Source organism: Salvelinus fontinalis, chromosome 18 (genome assembly GCF_029448725.1).
Source record: "Salvelinus fontinalis isolate EN_2023a chromosome 18, ASM2944872v1, whole genome shotgun sequence".
Lineage (NCBI taxonomy): Eukaryota > Metazoa > Chordata > Actinopteri > Salmoniformes > Salmonidae > Salvelinus > Salvelinus fontinalis.
Genome location: NC_074682.1, coordinates 56,774,586 through 56,797,042, shown reverse-complemented (window position 1 = coordinate 56,797,042; position 22,457 = coordinate 56,774,586). Strand labels below are relative to the sequence as shown.

Below are 22,457 nucleotides of genomic sequence, written 5' to 3'. Positions count from 1 at the left end.
ACTACACTCTAGTACCCTCCTGACTATAGAGTCCAAGCAGGCCGCAGCCAGTACAGCAGTGGGTATATTATACTGAGCTATACTACACTACACTTTACTATACTCTCTCTCACTACACACTACTCTCTCTCGCTGTCTCTCTCCTCTCTCTCGATGTCTCTCTCTCTCTCAACTGTGGTCTCGTTGTAATGGAATGGTTGTGGAATGGACTCCATCTCTCTTTCGCTCTCTCTCTCTCTTTCTCTCTCTCTCTCTCTCTCTCTCTCTCTCTCTCCATCCCCTCCTATCAGTCCCCCATCTCTCGCTCGCTCTCGCTCTCTCTCTCTTCTCTCTCTCTCTCTCTCTCTCTCCTCTCTCTTCTCTCTCTCCTCTCTCTCCTCTCTCTCCTCTCTCTCTTCTCTTCTCTCTCTCTCTCTCTCTCTCTCTCTCTCTCTCTCTCTCTCTCTCTCTCTCTCTCTCTGTGCTTTTCTCAACTGTGGTCTCGTTGTAATGGAATTGGTGTGGATTCCTCTTCTCTTGCCCTTTTGGTCTGTCCTCGTCCTCCTCTCTGGAGTGCCCATTGAGGACAACTCACTCAGAGTGCTGCTGCATTAGTCAGGAGAAAACAGTAAACATTCCCCTTCTCTCCCTCCTCCTCCTCTTCAGTGGGAAATATGATACGCTATGCTTTTCCCTAATGCAGGCCAGATTCTGAGACGGACAGAGGGAGGGAGGTCTTCAGTTCTTTGTTTGAAGTTGAAAGTTAAATGCGGTAAATTATCCTTTATATACAGTTGATTTTTTATTTAACCTTTTATTTCACTAGGCAAATCAGTTAAGAACAAATTCTTATTTGCAATGACGGCCTACCGGAGAACGAACAGTGGGTTAACTGCCTTGTTCATGGGAACAGTGGGTTAACTGCCTTGTTCATGGGAACAGTGGGTTAACTGCCTTGTTCATGGGAACAGTGGCTTAACTGCCTTGTTCAGGGAAACAGTTGGTTAACTGCCTTGTTCAGGGGAACAGTGGGTTAACTGCCTTGTTCGGGGGAACAGTGGGTTAACTGCCTTGTTCGGGGGAACAGTGGGTTAACTGCCTTGTTCAGGGGAACAGTGGGTTAACTGCCTTGTTCAGGGGAAGAGTGGGTTAACTGCCTTGTTCAGGGGAACAGTGGGTTAACTGCCTTGTTCAGGGGAACAGTGGGTTAACTGCCTTGTTCAGGGGAACAGTGGGTTAACTGCCTTGTTCAGGGGAACAGTGGGTTAACTGCCTTGTTCAGGGGAACAGTGGGTTAACTGCCTTGTTCAGGGGAACAGTGGGTAAACTGCCTTGTTCATGGGAACAGTGGGTTAACTGCCTTGTTCAGGGGAACAGTGGGTTAACTGCCTTGTTCAGGGGAACAGTGGGTAAACTGCCTTGTTCATGGGAACAGTGGGTTAACTGCCTTGTTCAGGGGAACAGTGGGTAAACTGCCTTGTTCAGGGGAACAGTGGGTAAACTGCCTTGTTCAGGGGAACAGTGGGTTAACTGCCTTGTTCGGGGGAACAGTGGGTTAACTGCCTTTTTCGGGGGAACAGTGGGTTAACTGCCTTGTTCGGGGGAACAGTGGGTTAACTGCCTTGTTCGGGGGAACAGTGGGTTAAATGCCTTGTTCGGGGGAACAGTGGGTTAACTGCCTTGTTCAGGGGAACAGTGGGTTAACTGCCTTGTTCAGGGGAACAGTGGGTTAACTGCCTTGTTCAGGGGAACAGTGGGTTAACTGCCTTGTTCATGGGAACAGTGGGTAAACTGCCTTGTTCAGGGGAACAGTGGGTAAACTGCCTTGTTCAGGGGAACAGTGGGTAAACTGCCTTGTTCAGGGGAACAGTGGGTTAACTGCCTTGTTCATGGGAACAGTGGGTTAACTGCCTTGTTCATGGGAACAGTGGGTTAACTGCCTTGTTCAGGGGAACAGTGGGTTAACTGCCTTGTTCAGGGGAACAGTGGGTAAACTGTCTTGTTCAGGGGAACAGTGGGTTAACTGCCTTGTTCAGGGGAACAGTGGGTTAACTGCCTTGTTAAGGGGAACAGTGGGTTAACTGCCTTGTTCAGGGGAATAGTGGGTTAACTGTCTTGTTCAGGGGAACAGTGGGTTAACTGTCTTGTTCAGGGGAACAGTGGGTTAACTGTCTTGTTCAGGGAAACAGTGGGTTAACTGTCTTGTTCAGGGAAACAGTGGGTTAACTGCCTTGTTCAGGGGAACAGTGGGTTAACTGCCTTGTTCAGGGGAACAGTGGGTTAACTGCCTTGTTCATGGGAACAGTGGTTTAACTGCCTTGTCCAGGGGAACAGTGGGTTAACTGCCTTGTTCAGGGGCAGAACGACAGATTTTTTTACCTTGTCAGCTCGGGGATTCGATCGGTTACTGGCCCAATGCGCTAAACACTAGGCTACGTGCCGCCCCCACAATTCTAAAGTGGTGCTAAGGTCTGATAAAGGATACCGTAGAAGTGCAGTTCTATTGTCCCTTTGGTTGAATGGAATGAACCTCTGTCTTCATTGAAAACAATCAAAAGGAAAGTCGCTGCATCTTTGAAAAGCTTAACCTTTTTGCAGGTTGGACGGAGACCACTTTGTCTGTCTGTCTGACCACTGACTCAGTCAGTTTAAGGCAAATGTTCTTCATAGCTTTGTTTCAAGTCCAAAGTCATATGCACTTACCGTACAGTTCACTCGGTTCATTTATAATGTGAAGTGGCACTGAGGTCTGATGAAGGACGCTCTAGAAGTATTATTTAGTTTATTATTTTGGCTGAAAGAAGGGAGATCTTTAATCTCTGTTTTCATTGGAAGCAACAGTAATATGTCCACTGACTGGCACACTGACTGGCACACTGACTGGCACACTGACTGGCACACTGACTGGCACACTGACTGGCACACTGACTGGCACACTGACTAGACACTGACTAGACACTGACTAGACACTGACTGGCACACTGACTGGCACACTGACTGGCACACTGACTGGCACACTGACTGGCACACTGACTGGCACACTGACTGGCACACTGACTGGCACACTGACCGGCACACTGACCGGCACACTGACCGGCACACTGACCGGCACACTGACTAGACACTGACTGGCACACTGACTGGCACACTGACTGGCACACTGACTGGCACACTGGCTGGCACACTGGCTGGCACACTGACTGGCACACTGACTGGCACACTGACTGGCACACTGACTGGCACACTGACTGGACACTGACTGGCACACTGACTGGCACACTGACTGGCACACTGACTGGCACACTGACTGCACACTGACTGGCACACTGACTGCACACTGACTGGTACACTGACTGGCACACTGACTGGCACACTGAGTGGCACACTGACTGGCACACTGACTGGCACACTGACTGGCACACTGACTGGCACACTGACTAGACACTGACTAGACACTGACTGGCACACTGACTAGACACTGACTGGCACACTGACTGGCACACTGACTGGATCACTGACTGGATCACTGACTGGCACACTGACTGGCACACTGACTAGACACTGACTGGCACACTGACTGGCACACTGACTAGACACTGACTGGCACACTGACTGGCACACTGACTAGACACTGACTAGACACTGACTAGACACTGACTGGCACACTGACTGGTACACTGACTAGACACTGACTGGCACACTGACTGGCACACTGACTAGACACTGACTGGCACACTGACTAGACACTGACTGGTACACTGACTAGACACTGACTAGACACTGACTGGCACACTGACTGGCACACTGACTGGTACACTGACTAGACACTGACTGGCACACTGACTGGTACACTGACTGGCACACTGACTAGACACTGACTGGCACACTGACTAGCACACTGACTGGCACACTGACTAGACACTGACTGGCACACTGACTAGACACTGACTGGCAAACTAACTGGCACACTGACTAGACACTGACTGGCACACTGACTGGTACACTGACTAGACACTGACTGGTACACTGACTGGCACACTGACTAGACACTGACTGGCACACTGACTGGCACACTGACTGGCACACTGACTAGACACTGACTAGACACTGACTGGCACACTGACTGCACACTGACTGGCACACTGACTGGCACACTGACTGGCACACTGACTAGACACTGACTGGCACACTGACTGGCACACTGACTGGCACACTGACTAGACACTGACTGGCACACTGACTGGTACACTGACTAGACACTGACTGGCACACTGACTAGACACTGACTGGCACACTGACTGGTACACTGACTAGACACTGACTGGCACACTGACTGGTACACTGACTGGTACACTGACTGGCACACTGACTAGACACTGACTGGCACACTGACTGGCACACTGACTGGCACACTGACTGGCACACTGACTGGCACACTGACTAGACACTGACTGGCACACTGACTGGCACACTGACTAGACACTGACTGGTACACTGACTAGACACTGACTGGTACACTGACTAGACACTGACTGGCACACTGACTGCACACTGACTGGCACACTGACTGGCACACTGACTAGACACTGACTGGTACACTGACTAGACACTGACTGGTACACTGACTAGACACTGACTGGCACACTGACTGGTACACTGACTAGACACTGACTGGTACACTGACTAGACACTGACTGGTACACTGACTAGACACTGACTGGCACACTGACTGCACACTGACTGGCACACTGACTGGCACACTGACTGGCACACTGACTAGACACTGACTGGCACACTGACTGGCACACTGACTAGCACACTGGCTGGCACACTGGCTGGCACACTGACTGGCACACTGACTGGCACACTGACTGGCACACTGACTGGCACACTGACTGGACACTGACTGGCACACTGACTGGCACACTGACTGGCACACTGACTGGCACACTGACTGCACACTGACTGGCACACTGACTGCACACTGACTGGTACACTGACTGGCACACTGACTGGCACACTGAGTGGCACACTGACTGGCACACTGACTGGCACACTGACTGGCACACTGACTAGACACTGACTAGACACTGACTGGCACACTGACTAGACACTGACTGGCACACTGACTGGCACACTGACTGGATCACTGACTGGATCACTGACTGGCACACTGACTGGCACACTGACTAGACACTGACTGGCACACTGACTGGCACACTGACTAGACACTGACTGGCACACTGACTGGCACACTGACTAGACACTGACTAGACACTGACTAGACACTGACTGGCACACTGACTGGTACACTGACTAGACACTGACTGGCACACTGACTGGCACACTGACTAGACACTGACTGGCACACTGACTAGACACTGACTGGTACACTGACTAGACACTGACTAGACACTGACTGGCACACTGACTGGCACACTGACTGGTACACTGACTAGACACTGACTAGCACACTGACTGGTACACTGACTGGCACACTGACTAGACACTGACTGGCACACTGACTAGCACACTGACTGGCACACTGACTAGACACTGACTGGCACACTGACTAGACACTGACTGGCAAACTAACTGGCACACTGACTAGACACTGACTGGCACACTGACTGGTACACTGACTAGACACTGACTGGTACACTGACTGGCACACTGACTAGACACTGACTGGCACACTGACTGGCACACTGACTGGCACACTGACTAGACACTGACTAGACACTGACTGGCACACTGACTGCACACTGACTGGCACACTGACTGGCACACTGACTGGCACACTGACTAGACACTGACTGGCACACTGACTGGCACACTGACTGGCACACTGACTGGCACACTGACTAGACACTGACTGGCACACTGACTGGTACACTGACTAGACACTGACTGGCACACTGACTAGACACTGACTGGCACACTGACTGGTACACTGACTAGACACTGACTGGCACACTGACTGGTACACTGACTGGTACACTGACTGGCACACTGACTAGACACTGACTGGCACACTGACTGGCACACTGACTGCACACTGACTGGCACACTGACTGGCACACTGACTGGCACACTGACTAGACACTGACTGGCACACTGACTGGCACACTGACTAGACACTGACTGGTACACTGACTAGACACTGACTGGTACACTGACTAGACACTGACTGGCACACTGACTGCACACTGACTGGCACACTGACTGGCACACTGACTAGACACTGACTGGTACACTGACTAGACACTGACTGGTACACTGACTAGACACTGACTGGCACACTGACTGGTACACTGACTAGACACTGACTGGTACACTGACTAGACACTGACTGGTACACTGACTAGACACTGACTGGCACACTGACTGCACACTGACTGGCACACTGACTGGCACACTGACTGGCACACTGACTAGACACTGACTGGCACACTGACTAGACACTGACTGGTACACTGACTAGACACTGACTGGTACACTGACTGGTACACTGACTGGTACACTGACTAGACACTGACTGGTACACTGACTGGTACACTGACTGGTACACTGACTGGTACACTGACTGGTACACTGACTGGCACACTGACTGGCACACTGACTGGCACACTGACTGGTACACTGACTGGTACACTGACTGGTACACTGACTAGACTGACTACACACACTGACTGGCACACTGACTAGACACTGACTGGTACACTGACTAGACACTGACTGGCACACTGACTGCACACTGACTGGCACACTGACTGGCACACTGACTGGCACACTGACTAGACACTGACTGGCACACTGACTGGTACACTGACTAGACACTGACTGGTACACTGACTGGCACACTGACTGGCACACTGACTGCACACTGACTGGCACACTGACTGCACACTGACTGGTACACTGACTGGCACACTGACTGGCACACTGAGTGGCACACTGACTGGCACACTGACTGGCACACTGACTGGCACACTGACTAGACACTGACTAGACACTGACTGGCACACTGACTAGACACTGACTGGCACACTGACTGGCACACTGACTGGATCACTGACTGGATCACTGACTGGCACACTGACTGGCACACTGACTGGCACACTGACTAGACACTGACTGGCACACTGACTGGCACACTGACTAGACACTGACTGGCACACTGACTGGCACACTGACTAGACACTGACTAGACACTGACTAGACACTGACTGGCACACTGACTGGTACACTGACTAGACACTGACTGGCACACTGACTGGCACACTGACTAGACACTGACTGGCACACTGACTAGACACTGACTGGTACACTGACTAGACACTGACTAGACACTGACTGGCACACTGACTGGCACACTGACTGGTACACTGACTAGACACTGACTGGCACACTGACTGGTACACTGACTGGCACACTGACTAGACACTGACTGGCACACTGACTAGCACACTGACTGGCACACTGACTAGACACTGACTGGCACACTGACTAGACACTGACTGGCAAACTAACTGGCACACTGACTGGCACACTGACTAGACACTGACTGGTACACTGACTGGCACACTGACTAGACACTGACTGGCACACTGACTGGCACACTGACTGGCACACTGACTAGACACTGACTAGACACTGACTGGCACACTGACTGCACACTGACTGGCACACTGACTGGCACACTGACTGGCACACTGACTAGACACTGACTGGCACACTGACTGGCACACTGACTGGCACACTGACTGGCACACTGACTGGCACACTGACTGGCACACTGACTAGACACTGACTGGCACACTGACTGGTACACTGACTAGACACTGACTGGCACACTGACTAGACACTGACTGGCACACTGACTGGTACACTGACTAGACACTGACTGGCACACTGACTGGTACACTGACTGGTACACTGACTGGCACACTGACTAGACACTGACTGGCACACTGACTGCACACTGACTGGCACACTGACTGGCACACTGACTGGCACACTGACTAGACACTGACTGGCACACTGACTGGCACACTGACTAGACACTGACTGGTACACTGACTAGACACTGACTGGTACACTGACTAGACACTGACTGGTACACTGACTAGACACTGACTGGCACACTGACTGCACACTGACTGGCACACTGACTGGCACACTGACTAGACACTGACTGGTACACTGACTAGACACTGACTGGCACACTGACTGGTACACTGACTAGACACTGACTGGTACACTGACTAGACACTGACTGGTACACTGACTAGACACTGACTGGCACACTGACTGCACACTGACTGGCACACTGACTGGCACACTGACTGGCACACTGACTAGACACTGACTGGCACACTGACTGGCACACTGACTAGACACTGACTGGTACACTGACTAGACACTGACTGGTACACTGACTGGTACACTGACTGGTACACTGACTAGACACTGACTGGTACACTGACTGGTACACTGACTGGTACACTGACTGGTACACTGACTGGTACACTGACTGGCACACTGACTGGCACACTGACTGGTACACTGACTGGTACACTGACTGGTACACTGACTAGACTGACTACACACACTGACTGGCACACTGACTAGACACTGACTGGTACACTGACTAGACACTGACTGGCACACTGACTGCACACTGACTGGCACACTGACTGGCACACTGACTGGCACACTGACTAGACACTGACTGGCACACTGACTGGTACACTGACTAGACACTGACTGGTACACTGACTGGTACACTGACTGGTACACTGACTAGACACTGACTGGTACACTGACTGGTACACTGACTGGCACACTGACTGGCACACTGACTGGCACACTGACTGGCACACTGACTGGTACACTGACTGGTACACTGACTGGTACACTGACTAGACTGACTGGACACACTGACTGGCACACTGACTAGACACTGACTGGTACACTGACTAGACACTGACTGGCACACTGACTGGTACACTGACTGGTACACTGACTAGACACTGACTGGTACACTGACTAGACACTGACTGGCACACTGACTGGCACACTGACTGGTACACTGACTAGACACTGACTGGTACACTGACTGGTACACTGACTAGACACTGACTGGCACACTGACTAGACACTGACTGGCACACTGACTGGCACACTGACTAGACACTGACTGGCACACTGACTAGACACTGACTGGCACACTGACTGGTACACTGACTGGTACACTGACTGGTACACTGACTAGACACTGACTGGTACACTGACTAGACACTGACTGGCACACTGACTAGACACTGACTGGCACACTGACTGGCACACTGACTGGCACACTGACTAGACACTGACCGGCACACTGACTAGACACTGACTGGCACACTGACTGGCACACTGACTGGCACACTGACTGGCACACTGACTGGCACACTGACTAGACACTGACTGGTACACTGACTGGTACACTGACTAGACACTGACTGGTACACTGACTAGACACTGACTGGACACTGACTGGCACACTGACTAGACACTGACTGGCACACTGACTGGTACACTGACTAGACACTGACTGGCACACTGACTAGACACTGACTAGACACTGACTGGCACACTGACTGGCACACTGACTGGTACACTGACTAGACACTGACTGGTACACTGACTGGTACACTGACTGGTACACTGACTGGTACACTGACTAGACACTGACTGGTACACTGACTAGACACTGACTGGTACACTGACTAGACACTGACTGGCACACTGACTAGACACTGACTGGCACACTGACTGGCACACTGACTGGCACACTGACTAGACACTGACTGGCACACTGACTGGCACACTGACTAGACACTGACTGGCACACTGACTGGTACACTGACTAGACACTGACTGGCACACTGACTAGACACTGACTGGCACACTGACTGGCACACTGACTGGCACACTGACTGGCACACTGACTGGCACACTGACTGGCACACTGACTGGCACACTGACTGGACACTGACTGGCACACTGACTGGCACACTCACCAGACACTGACTGCACACTGACTGCACACTGACTGCACACTGACTGGCACACTGACTGCACACTGACTGCACACTGACTGGACACTGATTGGACACTGACTGGCACACTGACTGTACACTGACTGCACACTGACTGCACACTGACTGCACACTGACTGCACACTGACTGCACACTGACTGCACACTGACTGGACACTGACTGGCACACTGACTGGCACACTGACTAGACACTGACTGGCACACTGACTGGTACACTGACTAGACACTGACTGGCACACTGACTAGACACTGACTGGCACACTGACTGGCACACTGACTGGCACACTGACTGGCACACTGACTGGCACACTGACTGGCACACTGACTAGACACTGACTGGCACACTGACTGGCACACTGACTGCCACACTGACCAGACACTGACTGCACACTGACTGCACACTGACTGGCACACTGACTGCACACTGACTGCACACTGACTGGACACTGATTGGACACTGACTGGCACACTGACTGCACACTGACTGCACACTGACTGCACACTGACTGCACACTGACTGCACACTGACTGCACACTGACTGGACACTGACTGCACACTGACTGGACACTGACTGGACACTGACTGGCACACTGACTAGACACTGACTAGACACTGACTAGACACTGACTGGCACACTGCCTGGCACACTGACTGGCACACTGACTGGCACACTGACTAGACACTGACTGGCACACTGACTGGCACACTGACTGGCACACTGACTGGCACACTGACTAGACACTGACTGGCACACTGACTGGCACACTGACTAGACACTGACTGGCACACTGACTAGACACTGACTGGCACACTGGCTAGACACTGACTGGACACTGACTAGACACTGACTAGACACTGACTAGACACTGACTAGACACTGACTAGACACTGACTGGCACACTGACTGGCACACTGACTAGACACTGACTGGACACTGACTGGCACACTGACTGGCACACTGACTGGCACACTGACTAGACACTGACTGGCACACTGACTGGCACACTGACTGCACACTGACTGCACACTGACTGCACACTGACTGCACACTGACTGCACACTGACTGCACACTGACTGCACACTGACTGCACACTGACTGCACACTGACTGCACACTGACTGGACACTGACTGGCACACTGACTAGACACTGACTAGACACTGACTAGACACTGACTGGCACACTGCCTGGCACACTGACTGGCACACTGACTGGCACACTGACTAGACACTGACTGGACACTGACTGGCACACTGACTGGCACACTGACTGGCACACTGACTAGACACTGACTGGCACACTGACTGGCACACTGACTAGACACTGACTGGCACACTGACTAGACACTGACTGGCACACTGACTAGACACTGACTGGCACACTGGCTAGACACTGACTGGACACTGACTAGACACTGACTAGACACTGACTAGACACTGACTAGACACTGACTAGACACTGACTGGCACACTGACTGGCACACTGACTAGACACTGACTGGACACTGACTGGACACTGACTGGCACACTGACTGGCACACTGACTGGCACACTGACTGGCACACTGACTAGACACTGACTACTACTGTGTGTAGGGTCTGAAAGCCAACGTGCAAAAGGCAGAGAGGAAAAGATTGGGGCGTCATTACGGACAGACTGAACTGAAATTAAATTGATGTTGTCAGTCCCACTTTACTCCTGATGAAGAGAGAAATTGAGACTGTGATTAGCTTTGTGTTGTCGCATCACATTTGACACAGCCAATCAGATAAAGTGATGAATTAATTACAGTTGATACATCGTGGCATTGAAAATGAGATGAGTGTTTTCACATTTTGATTCATCTGATCAAATTGAACTCCAAGTGATGCATTAATTTTAATGAATCAATCATAGAACTGTTTACACTTTTAACTTGTAGAGAGTCAATCACACAACACTATTAAAGAATAGGGTTAGATTACAGCCTGAGTAACTTCGTGACCCAGAACTTCTGTCTCTTGGAAGGTTATTCGTAAGTCTTGTGATGTCCCTATAGCAAGTTATTAATGCCTGGAGTTGGAGTCATTATTGGTATGTCCTTGGACTCTTCTTGCTGGTACAGACTGATGTTCACTGAAACATGCTCACTGAAACATTCTCACTGAAACATTCTCACTGAAACATGCTCACTGAAACATGCTCACTGAAACATGCTCACTGAAACATGCTCACTGAAACATGCTCACTGAAACATGCTCACTGAAACATGTTCACTGAAACATGTTCACTGAAACATTCTCACTGAAACATGCTCACTGAAACATGTTCACTGAAACATGCTCACTGAAACATGCTCACTGAAACATGCACACTGAAACATGCTCACTGAAACATGCTCACTGAAACATGCTCACTGAAACATGTTCACTGAAACATGCTCACTGAAACATGCTCACTGAAACATGCTCACTGAAACATGCTCACTGAAACATGCTCACTGAAACATGCTCACTGAAACATGTTCACTGAAACATGTTCACTGAAACATGCTCACTGAAACATGTTCACTGAAACATGCTCACTGAAACATGTTCACTGAAACATGTTCACTGAAACATGCTCACTGAAACATGCTCACTGAAACATGTTCACTGAAACATGTACACTGAAACATGCTCACTGAAACATGTACATCTATATCATATATGCCCTGCTGTTTCATACTTTACAACTTTATTTAAAAAAAAAAAACGTTAAAAACGTATATATATATATATATATATATATTTTTTTTTATCCCCTTTTCTCCCCAATTTTCGTGGTATCCAATCGCTAGTAATTACTATCTTGTCTCATCGCTACAACTCCCGTACGGGCTCAGGAGAGACGAAGGTCGAAAGCCACGCGTCCTCCGAAGCACAACCCAACCAAGCCGCAATGTTCCTACATCTAGAGGAAAGCCTTCCCAGAAGAATGGAGGCTGTCGTTGCAGCTGAGGGGGGAGGGGGGACCAACTCCATATTAATGCCCATGAAAACTGCTTCTTAACACAACGCGCCTTCAACACGGAAGCCAGCCGCACCAATGTGTCGGAGGAAACACCGTGCACCTGGCCCCCTTGGTTAGCGCGCACTGCGCCCGGCCCCCCACAGGAGTCGCTGGAGCGCGATGAGACAAGGATATCCCTACCGGCCAAACCCTCCCTAACCTGGACAACGCTAAGCCAATTGTGCGTCGCCCCACGGACCTCCCGGTCGCGGCCGGATGCGACAGAGCCTGGGCGCGAACCCAGAGACACTGGTGGCGCAGCTAGCACTGCGATGCAGTGCTCTAGACCACTGCGCCACCCGGGAGGCCCACGAAACGTTTATATTTTTATTATTGAATAGAATTGGTTTTGTCGAAGCAAGCCGTAATCTCCACTTGCTGATTGGGCCAATAGTAAAGGGCATGTTTTCTTACCACCAGTGTAGATATAAGATACATATTTATGTAAAATCATTCTACTAATGATTTATATTATGTTGCATATTCTCATTAACCACATTGATCATTAACCAATGGGATGATTTCATTAGCCTATCCAAAGTGTGTATTTTGGCTGGATTATACAGTGCCAGTCATCACCTACTCATTCAAGGGTTTTTCTTTATTTTTACTATTTTCTACATTGTAGAATAATAGTGAAGACATCAAAACTATGAAATAACACATATGGATTCATGTAGTAACCATTTCAATGAACAGGTGTGCCTTGTTAAAAGTTAATTTGTGGAATTGCAAGTCCAGCAGCAATGTTCCTACATCTAGCGGAAAGCCTTCCCAGAAGAATGGAGGCTGTCGTTGCAGCTGAGGGGGGAGGGGGGACCAACTCCATATTAATGCCCATGATTTTGGAATGAGATGTCCGTTGAGCAGATGTCCACATTTGAAATATTATTTTTAAATTTAACCTTTTATTTAACTAGGCAAGTCAGTCCACCAGTCCTGTCATTTCTCCTTTTTTTCCCCCCCTCTTCTTCTGTGTCTTTTGGTTTTATATGTAGCTGCTTTTCCCCGTTACTGAACAGTAGTAATTCAATCTTCTAGGGAAAACTATTGGAATCAGTCTCCGCCGTCACTGACCATGTTACTCCATCCTCAGTTGTGTACCCCGGTGGCTATATAACCACCTCAACGTCCTGTAACCTAGACGGATAGCTATTCATTTCACTTCCGCTCCCGAGTGGCGCAGAGGTCGAAGGCACTGCATCTCAGTGCTAGAGGTGTCACTACAGACCCTGGTTCGATCGGGGGGCTCTATCACAACCGGCCGTGATCGGGTGTCCCATAGGGGCGGCGCACAATTTGGCCTAGCGTCGTCCGGGTTAAGGGATGGTTTGGCCGGGATAGGCCGTCATTGTAAAATAAGAAAAATAGCTCTTAACTGACTTGCCTAGTTCAATAAATAAATACATATATATTTTCATAATATTTTCAATTAAAACTGGACAGGTCTTATTTTCCTCTTTGATCGACTTCTGTATCACGATGAAGACCTATCACGATGAAGACCTTGACAATTATCCTGTTTTTTGTGTGCTGTGCACTTCTCCTTTGCCTTGAGGACAGCTGCCGTTATTCCTGGGCCAATAGAATAGAAGAAGACTTGATAGGAAGTGGGAAACATTGTTTCTGTGGTTAATAAAGTAGCAAAAGAAAATGGTCTTTTCTGCTCCTTCGCCCACACTGATTGGACCGGGTCTAGACCTGACTGGGTCCATACGGGGATCCTATATATATTTTTAAATGTATGCATATCGATGAAGACCTCTGGATCAGTTTTAATTCTTCCATCTTCCATTGATTAGATCGTCTCCTAACTTTTGCCACACACGGAGGATCTACAACTGTAATGCCGGTTGATGACTTGTGATTGGCCCACAACAACAACAAGATGACTTGTGATTGGCCCACAACAACAAGATGACTTGTGATTGGCCCACAACAACAAGATGACTTGTTATTGGCCCACAACAACAACAAGATGACTTGTGATTGGCCCACAACAACAAGCTGACTTGTGATTGGCCTGCAACAACAACAAGATGACTTGTGATTGGCCCACAACAACAACAAGATGACTTGTGATTGGCCCACAACAACAACAAGATGACTTGTGATTGGCCCACAACAACAACAAGATGACTTGTGATTGGCCCACAACAACAACAAGATGACTTGTGATTGGCCCACAACAACAACAAGATGACTTGTGATTGGCCCACAACAACAACAAGATGACTTGTGATTGGCCCACACCAACAACAAGATGACTTGTGATTGGCCCACAACAACAACAAGCTGACTTGTGATTGGCCCACAACAACAACAAGATGACTTGTGATTGGCCCACAACAACAACAAGATGACTTGTGATTGGCCCACAACAACAACAAGCTAAACGCGACACTATTGTGAAAAGCAAGCGCATAAATTATAAATGTTTCATTCTGTCTCTCTCTAGTACAGTAGTCTTGTTCTGTACGGGTCATTACGAGAAAATCAGTTATAATTGTATATAGGTTACCCGAGACCGGTGACAATCAGATCCGACCCGGACCCGCTTATGTCCCGGATCACGTCTCAGGTATTCAGGTACCGGTGGATCCGTGAAGACCTCTACCCTGAACACCTGGCGGCCATGTTGGCTGTACATAGAGATGGAGACTGACTTTCCTTCCTTGTTACAAGTCAAGGCAGAAAGGAGGTGGAGCACTCAACAACAAAGGCAAACCAACTGGGGACATGCAAATGTTATTTCTAGAGGTTTAAGGTTAGAATTAGGTTTAAGGTTAGAATTAGGTTTAAGGTTAGAATTAGGTTTAAGGTTAGAATTAGGTTTACGGTTAGAATTAGGTTTACGGTTAGAATTAGGTTTACGGTTAGAATTAGGTTTACGGTTAGAATTAGGTTTACGGTTAGAATTAGGTTTACGGTTAGAATTAGGTTTACGGTTAGAATTAGGTTTACGGTTAGAATTAGGTTTACGGTTAGAATTAGGTTTACGGTTAGAATTAGGTTTACGGTTAGAATTAGGTTTACGGTTAGAATTAGGTTTACGGTTAGAATTAGGTTTAAGGTTAGAATTAGGTTTAAGGTTAGAATTAGGTTTAAGGTTAGAATTAGGTTTACGGTTAGAATTAGGTTTACGGTTAGAATTAGGTTTACGGTTAGAATTAGGTTTACGGTTAGAATTAGGTTTACGGTTAGAATTAGGTTTACGGTTAGAATTAGGTTTACGGTTAGAATTAGGTTTACGGTTAGAATTAGGTTTAAGGTTAGGGTTAGGTGCAGGGTTAGGTTTTATTAAGGTTAGGGTTAGACTTAGGTTTAAGGTTAAGGTTAGGGTAAGGAGCTCGGGTTAGTTTTAGGGTTAAGGATAGATTTGTGGTTAGGGAACATTTTGAATGTGACTGGATTGTGTGACCCCACAAGGTTAGTTATACAAGAGCGTGTGTTTGCGTTTGTGTTTGTGTATTCCACCTCCTGCCGGTCATTTAAATGTGCATGTGCCTGTGCGTGTTAAATGCCACTGCAGACCGGCTACTGTCTCAGAAAAGGTTAGCTACCTGTCACTATCTGGCATGGTGGGTTCTACGGAGAGGTGGAGGAGGGTAGGGGGGTCGGCTACCTGTCACTATCTGGCATGGTGGGTTCTACGGAGAGGTGGAGGAGGGTAGGGGGGGTCGGCTACCTGTCACTATCTGGCATGGTGGGTTCTACGGAGAGGTGGAGGAGGGTAGGGGGGTCGGCTACCTGGTACTATCTGGCATGGTGGGTTCTACGGAGAGGTGGAGGAGGGTAGGGGGGGTTAGCTACCTGGCACTATCTGGCATGGTGGGTTCTACGGAGAGGTGGAGGAGGGTAGGGGGGGTCGGCTACCTGTCACTATCTGGCATGGTGGGTTCTACGGAGAGGTGGAGGAGGGTAGGGGGGTTAGCTACCTGTCACTATCTGGCATGGTGGGTTCTACGGAGAGGTGGAGGAGGGTAGGGGGGGTCGGCTACCTGGCACTATCTGGCATGGTGGGTTCTACGGAGAGGTGGAGGAGGGTAGGGGGGTCGGCTACCTGTCACTATCTGGCATGGTGGGTTCTACGGAGAGGTGGAGGAGTTCAGCTACCTGGCACTATCTGGCATGGTGGGTTCTACGGAGAGGTGGAGGAGGGTAGGGGGGGGTCGGCTACCTGGTACTATCTGGCATGGTGGGTTCTACGGAGAGGTGGAGGAGGGTAGGGGGTCGGCTACCTGGTACTATCTGGCATGGTGGGTTCTACGGAGAGGTGGAGGAGGGTAGGGGGGTTAGCTACCTGTCACTATCTGGCATGGTGGGTTCTACGGAGAGGTGGAGGAGGGTAGGGGGGGTCGGCTACCTGTCACTATCTGGCATGGTGGGTTCTATGGAGAGGTGGAGGAGGGTAGGGGGGGTCTGCTACCTGGCACTATCTGGCATGGTGGGTTTTACGGAGAGGTGGAGGAGGGTAGGGGGGTTAGCTACCTGTCACTATCTGGCATGGTGGGTTCTACGGAGAGGTGGAGGAGGGTAGGGGGGGTCGGCTACCTGGCACTACCTGGCATGGTGGGTTCTACGGAGAGGTGGGAGGGTAGGGGGTCGGCTACCTGGTACTATCTGGCATGGTGGGTTCTACGGAGAGGTGGAGGAGGGTAGGGGGGTTAGCTACCTGGCACTACCTGGCATGGTGGGTTCTACGGAGAGGTGGGAGGGTAGGGGGTCGGCTACCTGGTACTATCTGGCATGGTGGGTTCTACGGAGAGGTGGAGGAGGGTAGGGGGGGTCGGCTACCTGGCACTACCTGGCATGGTGGGTTCTACGGAGAGGTGGGAGGGTAGGGGGTCGGCTACCTGGTACTATCTGGCATGGTGGGTTCTACGGAGAGGTGGAGGAGGGTAGGGGGGTCGGCTACCTGGCATGGTGGGTTCTACGGAGAGGTGGAGGAGGGTAGGGGGATTAGCTACCTGTCACTATCTGGCATGGTGGGTTCTACGGAGAGGTGGTGGAGGGTAGGGGGGTCTTCCCAAGCTTGTCATCAGAGAGCGAGGGAGAGTACCTAAATTAAGAAAAGCTGTACAGACTCATTGAGCATAGCCTTGCTATTGAGAGGTCGCTGTAGAAATGTTTAAAAATTTTGCTGCTGTGATTTGCACATTGTGGTATTTCGCCTAATGTGGGTTTATCAATGTTTGATTTGTTTTCAAATTCTTTGTGGGTCTGTGTGATCTGAGTGAAATATGTGTCTCTAATATGGTCATACATTTGGCAGGAGATTAGGAAGTCTGGTCTAATTGTATTGCTGTCTTGCGGCTCTGTGGGGTCTGTGAACAGAGCCCCAAAACCAACTGGCTGAGGGGACTCTTCTCTGGCTGAGGGGACTCTTCTCTGGCTGAGGGGACTCTTCTCTGGCTGAGGGGACTCTTCTCTGGCTGAGGGGACTCTTCTCTGGCTGAGGGGACTCAGTTTGATGCTTCTTCTTGAGTGGGCAGCTTGATGAAAGCCAGGCAATATTTAGGTCACCTAGAAAATATACCTCTCTGTTGATATCACATACATTATCAAGTATTTCACACATGTTATCCAGATACTGACTGTTAGCACTTGGTGGTCTATAGCAGCTTCCCACCAGAATGGGCTTGAGGTGAGGCAGATGAACCTGTAGTCATATTACTTCAACAGTATTTAACATAAGATCCTCTCTAAGCTTTACAGGAATGTGATTCTGAATATAAACATGAATGTGTTTCTGAATATAAACCACAACACCACCACCTTTTGCCATTTCTGTCTTTTCTTTAGATGTTATAACCATGTATTGCTACCACTGTATCATGAAAGGTATTATCTAAGTGAGTTTCAGAGATGTTAAGAATATGAATTTTATCTGTTACAAGCACAATTATTGAATCCATGAACCTTGTTTCTTAAGCTGCATATCTTAATATGGGCAATGTTTTGTACTCTTCTGGGATGCTTGATTGTTTTCATTGCTTTACTGGGAAGAGTATCAGAAGTAGACATGCTCAGGTTGTTCATGTTAATGCCTCAGTGATAACAGGCTGAGTTGGACTTCCTCCTAGGACACACCGCCTCAGTGATAACAGGCTGAGTTGGACTTCCTCCTAGGACACACCGCCTCAGTGATAACAGGCTGAGCTGCACACAGTGGACTTCCTCCTAGGGCACACCGCCTCAGTGATAACAGGCTGAGTTGGACTTCCTCCTAGGACACACTGCCTCAGTGATAACAGGCTGAGTTGGACTTCCTCCTAGGACACACTGCCTCAGTGATAACAGGCTGAGCTGGACTTCCTCCTAGGACACACTGCCTCAGTGATAACAGGCTGAGCTGGACTTCCTCCTAGGACACCGCCTCAGTGATAACAGGCTGAGCTGCACACAGTGGACTTCCTCCTAGGACACACCGCCTCAGTGATAACAGGCTGAGTTGGACTTCCTCCTAGGACACACCGCCTCAGTGATAACAGGCTGAGTTGGACTTCCTCCTAGGACACACCGCCTCAGTGATAACAGGCTGAGTTGCACACAGTGGACTTCCTCCTAGGACACACCGCCTCAGTGATAACAGGCTGAGTTGCACACAGTGGACTTCCTCCTAGGACACACCGCCTCAGTGATAACAGGCTGAGTTGCACACAGTGGACTTCCTCCTAGGACACACCGCCTCAGTGATAACAGGCTGAGTTGCACACAGTGGACTTCCTCCTAGGACACACCGCCTCAGTGATAACAGGCTGAGTTGCACACAGTGGACTTCCTCCTAGGACACACCGCCTCAGTGATAACAGGCTGAGTTGCACACAGTGGACTTCCTCCTAGGACACACTGCCTCAGTGATAACAGTAGACTTCCTCCTAGGACACACCGCCTCAGTGATAACAGGCTGAGTTGCACACAGTGGACTTCCTCCTAGGACACACCGCCTCAGTGATAACAGGCTGAGTTGCACACAGTGGACTTCCTCCTAGGACACACCGCCTCAGTGATAACAGGCTGAGTTGCACACAGTGGACTTCCTCCTAGGACACACTGCCTCAGTGATAACAGTAGACTTCCTCCTAGGACACACCGCCTCAGTGATAACAGGCTGAGTTGCACACAGTGGACTTCCTCCTAGGACACACCGCCTCAGTGATAACAGGCTGAGTTGCACACAGTGGACTTCCTCCTAGGACACACTGCCTCAGTGATAACAGGCTGAGTTGCACACAGTGGACTTCCTACTAGGGCACACCGCCTCAGTGATAACAGGCTGAGCTGCACACAGTGGACTTCCTCCTAGGACACACCGCCTCAGTGATAACAGTAAAACTATGGTTCATAGGCCCATGATTACTGCATACAATAGCTGTGGGATCAGCAGAGGCATTCAGGGCAGTAAGAGGGACATAAATTAGGTTACTTACATTGTGTCTACCAACGCCCCCTGGGATAATGTACATTTGCTGAAGCATTATCATGACTCAGTGAGACAATGGTAGAGATTAACTTGGCCGGACTTGAGTCATTGATACGTCATTGTCTCAACACAGCCTTATAATGCTGTGAAAGGATCCAGGAACACAAATGATTTGGGTGGATCCCATCCTCCTTATAAAACTAGCTTTGATTCCATAAGGTATCAACATTGACAGTACATGTTAACCCCACGGAGCTGCATTAGTCTCGTAGCCAGTTATGGAGGCCTAATCGTCTGCTGAGCTGTTCAATACCATGACTTAGGGAGGGCACAGGGCCAGATATTATGTGGCGTTTGATGGTGTCAAGTAGAGACCCAATCAGTTCTGTTCTGAGCTGTACTCCTGAACTTATTTATGCTTCCCATTACAAAACGGGTTGAATACTTATTGACTCAAGACATTTCATCTTTTCATTTTATAAATTAAATTTATACAAATTTCCAAAAAATATAATTCCACAAATGTAGGCTTTTTATACAATAAAATGTGGAAAAGGTCCAAGGATGTGAATACTTTGTGAAGGCGCTGTATGTCTAGGATTGTGTTCAAGGGGAAAGGATGTGCTGAGAGAGTGTCAGGTTATTATCCAGTTGTGGCATTTAGCACATGTCCCCGGGCCTGGAAGTAGTTGATCTCCCCCTCCAGGATGGAGAAGCTGTCATTGTTAAAGTATGGGGAGTCTATTATGGGGATATAGGGAGGAGGAGGACATTTTTCTCTGTTGAGATTATGTCCCTATTAATTTCTAACCATATGTGAAATGTTCCTGTTTTGATTAATTTAATAGAGTGGGTTAGGTCGGATCTGTACCAAATTGGCATACCCCCTGAGTCTCTTCCCTGTTTCACACCTGGTAGTGTGGTGGATGGGACTACCAGCTCTCTGTAACCTAGAGGGCAACCAGTGGGTCCGTCTCCTCTATACCACCCACCTGGTAGTGTGGTGGATGGGACTACCAGCTCTCTGTAACCTAGAGGGCAACCAGTGGGTCCGTCACCTCTATACCACCCACCTGGTAGTGTGGTGGATGGGACTACCAGCTCTCTGTAACCTAGAGGGCAACCAGTGGGTCCGTCTCCTCTATACCACCCACCTGGTAGTGTGGTGGATGGGACTACCAGCTCTCTGTAACCTAGAGGGCAACCAGTGGGTCCGTCTCCTCTATACCACCCACCTAGTAGTGTGGTGGATGGGACTACCAGCTCTCTGTAACCTAGAGGGCAACCAGTGGGTCCGTCTCCTCTATACCACCCACCTGGTAGTGTGGTGGATGGGACTACCAGCTCTCTGTAACCTAGAGGGCAACCAGTGGGTCCGTCTCCTCTATACCACCCACCTAGTAGTGTGGTGGATGGGACTACCAGCTCTCTGTAACCTAGAGGGCAACCAGTGGGTCCGTCTCCTCTATACCACCCACCTGGTAGTGTGGTGGATGGGACTACCAGCTCTCTGTAACCTAGAGGGCAACCAGTGGGTCCGTCACCTTTTGTGCCATGTGTGTTGTAGGATGAGAATGTCTGTCTGATTTCCTTCCTTGGTGAAGTCTGGGTTCCTGTTCTTTAGGCCTATGGCAGATGACCATTAGGTTTGAGCGTCTAGTGAATGCCTCGTAGGTCGATGGATGGGTTGGCTGTCGGAGTTAGTTCTGTTCTGCTCACAACCTGGGCAATATGTGTGGCTGTCATGTTGAGGTCCTTGTTTCTCTTTCTCTCTTTCTTTCTTTCTCTCTCCCCCAACCCTCTCTCGCTCCCTCCATCTCTCGCTCTCCTTTCTATCTCTCTTTCTCTCCTTCTCTCAGACCCGCCCCAGGGGCTGGCTGAGAGGGATACAGAGCAAGGGTTCTAAGGTCAGAGAG

The 22,457-nt window shown here is 49.6% G+C and overlaps 1 protein-coding gene across 1 annotated transcript in view; it reads left to right on the top strand.

Annotated features, from left to right (window-relative positions):
- LOC129815776 (E3 ubiquitin-protein ligase RNF123) overlaps positions 1-22,457 on the top strand; it is a 289,130-nt gene that overhangs the window by 241,905 nt on the left and 24,768 nt on the right. The window lies entirely within an intron of this gene.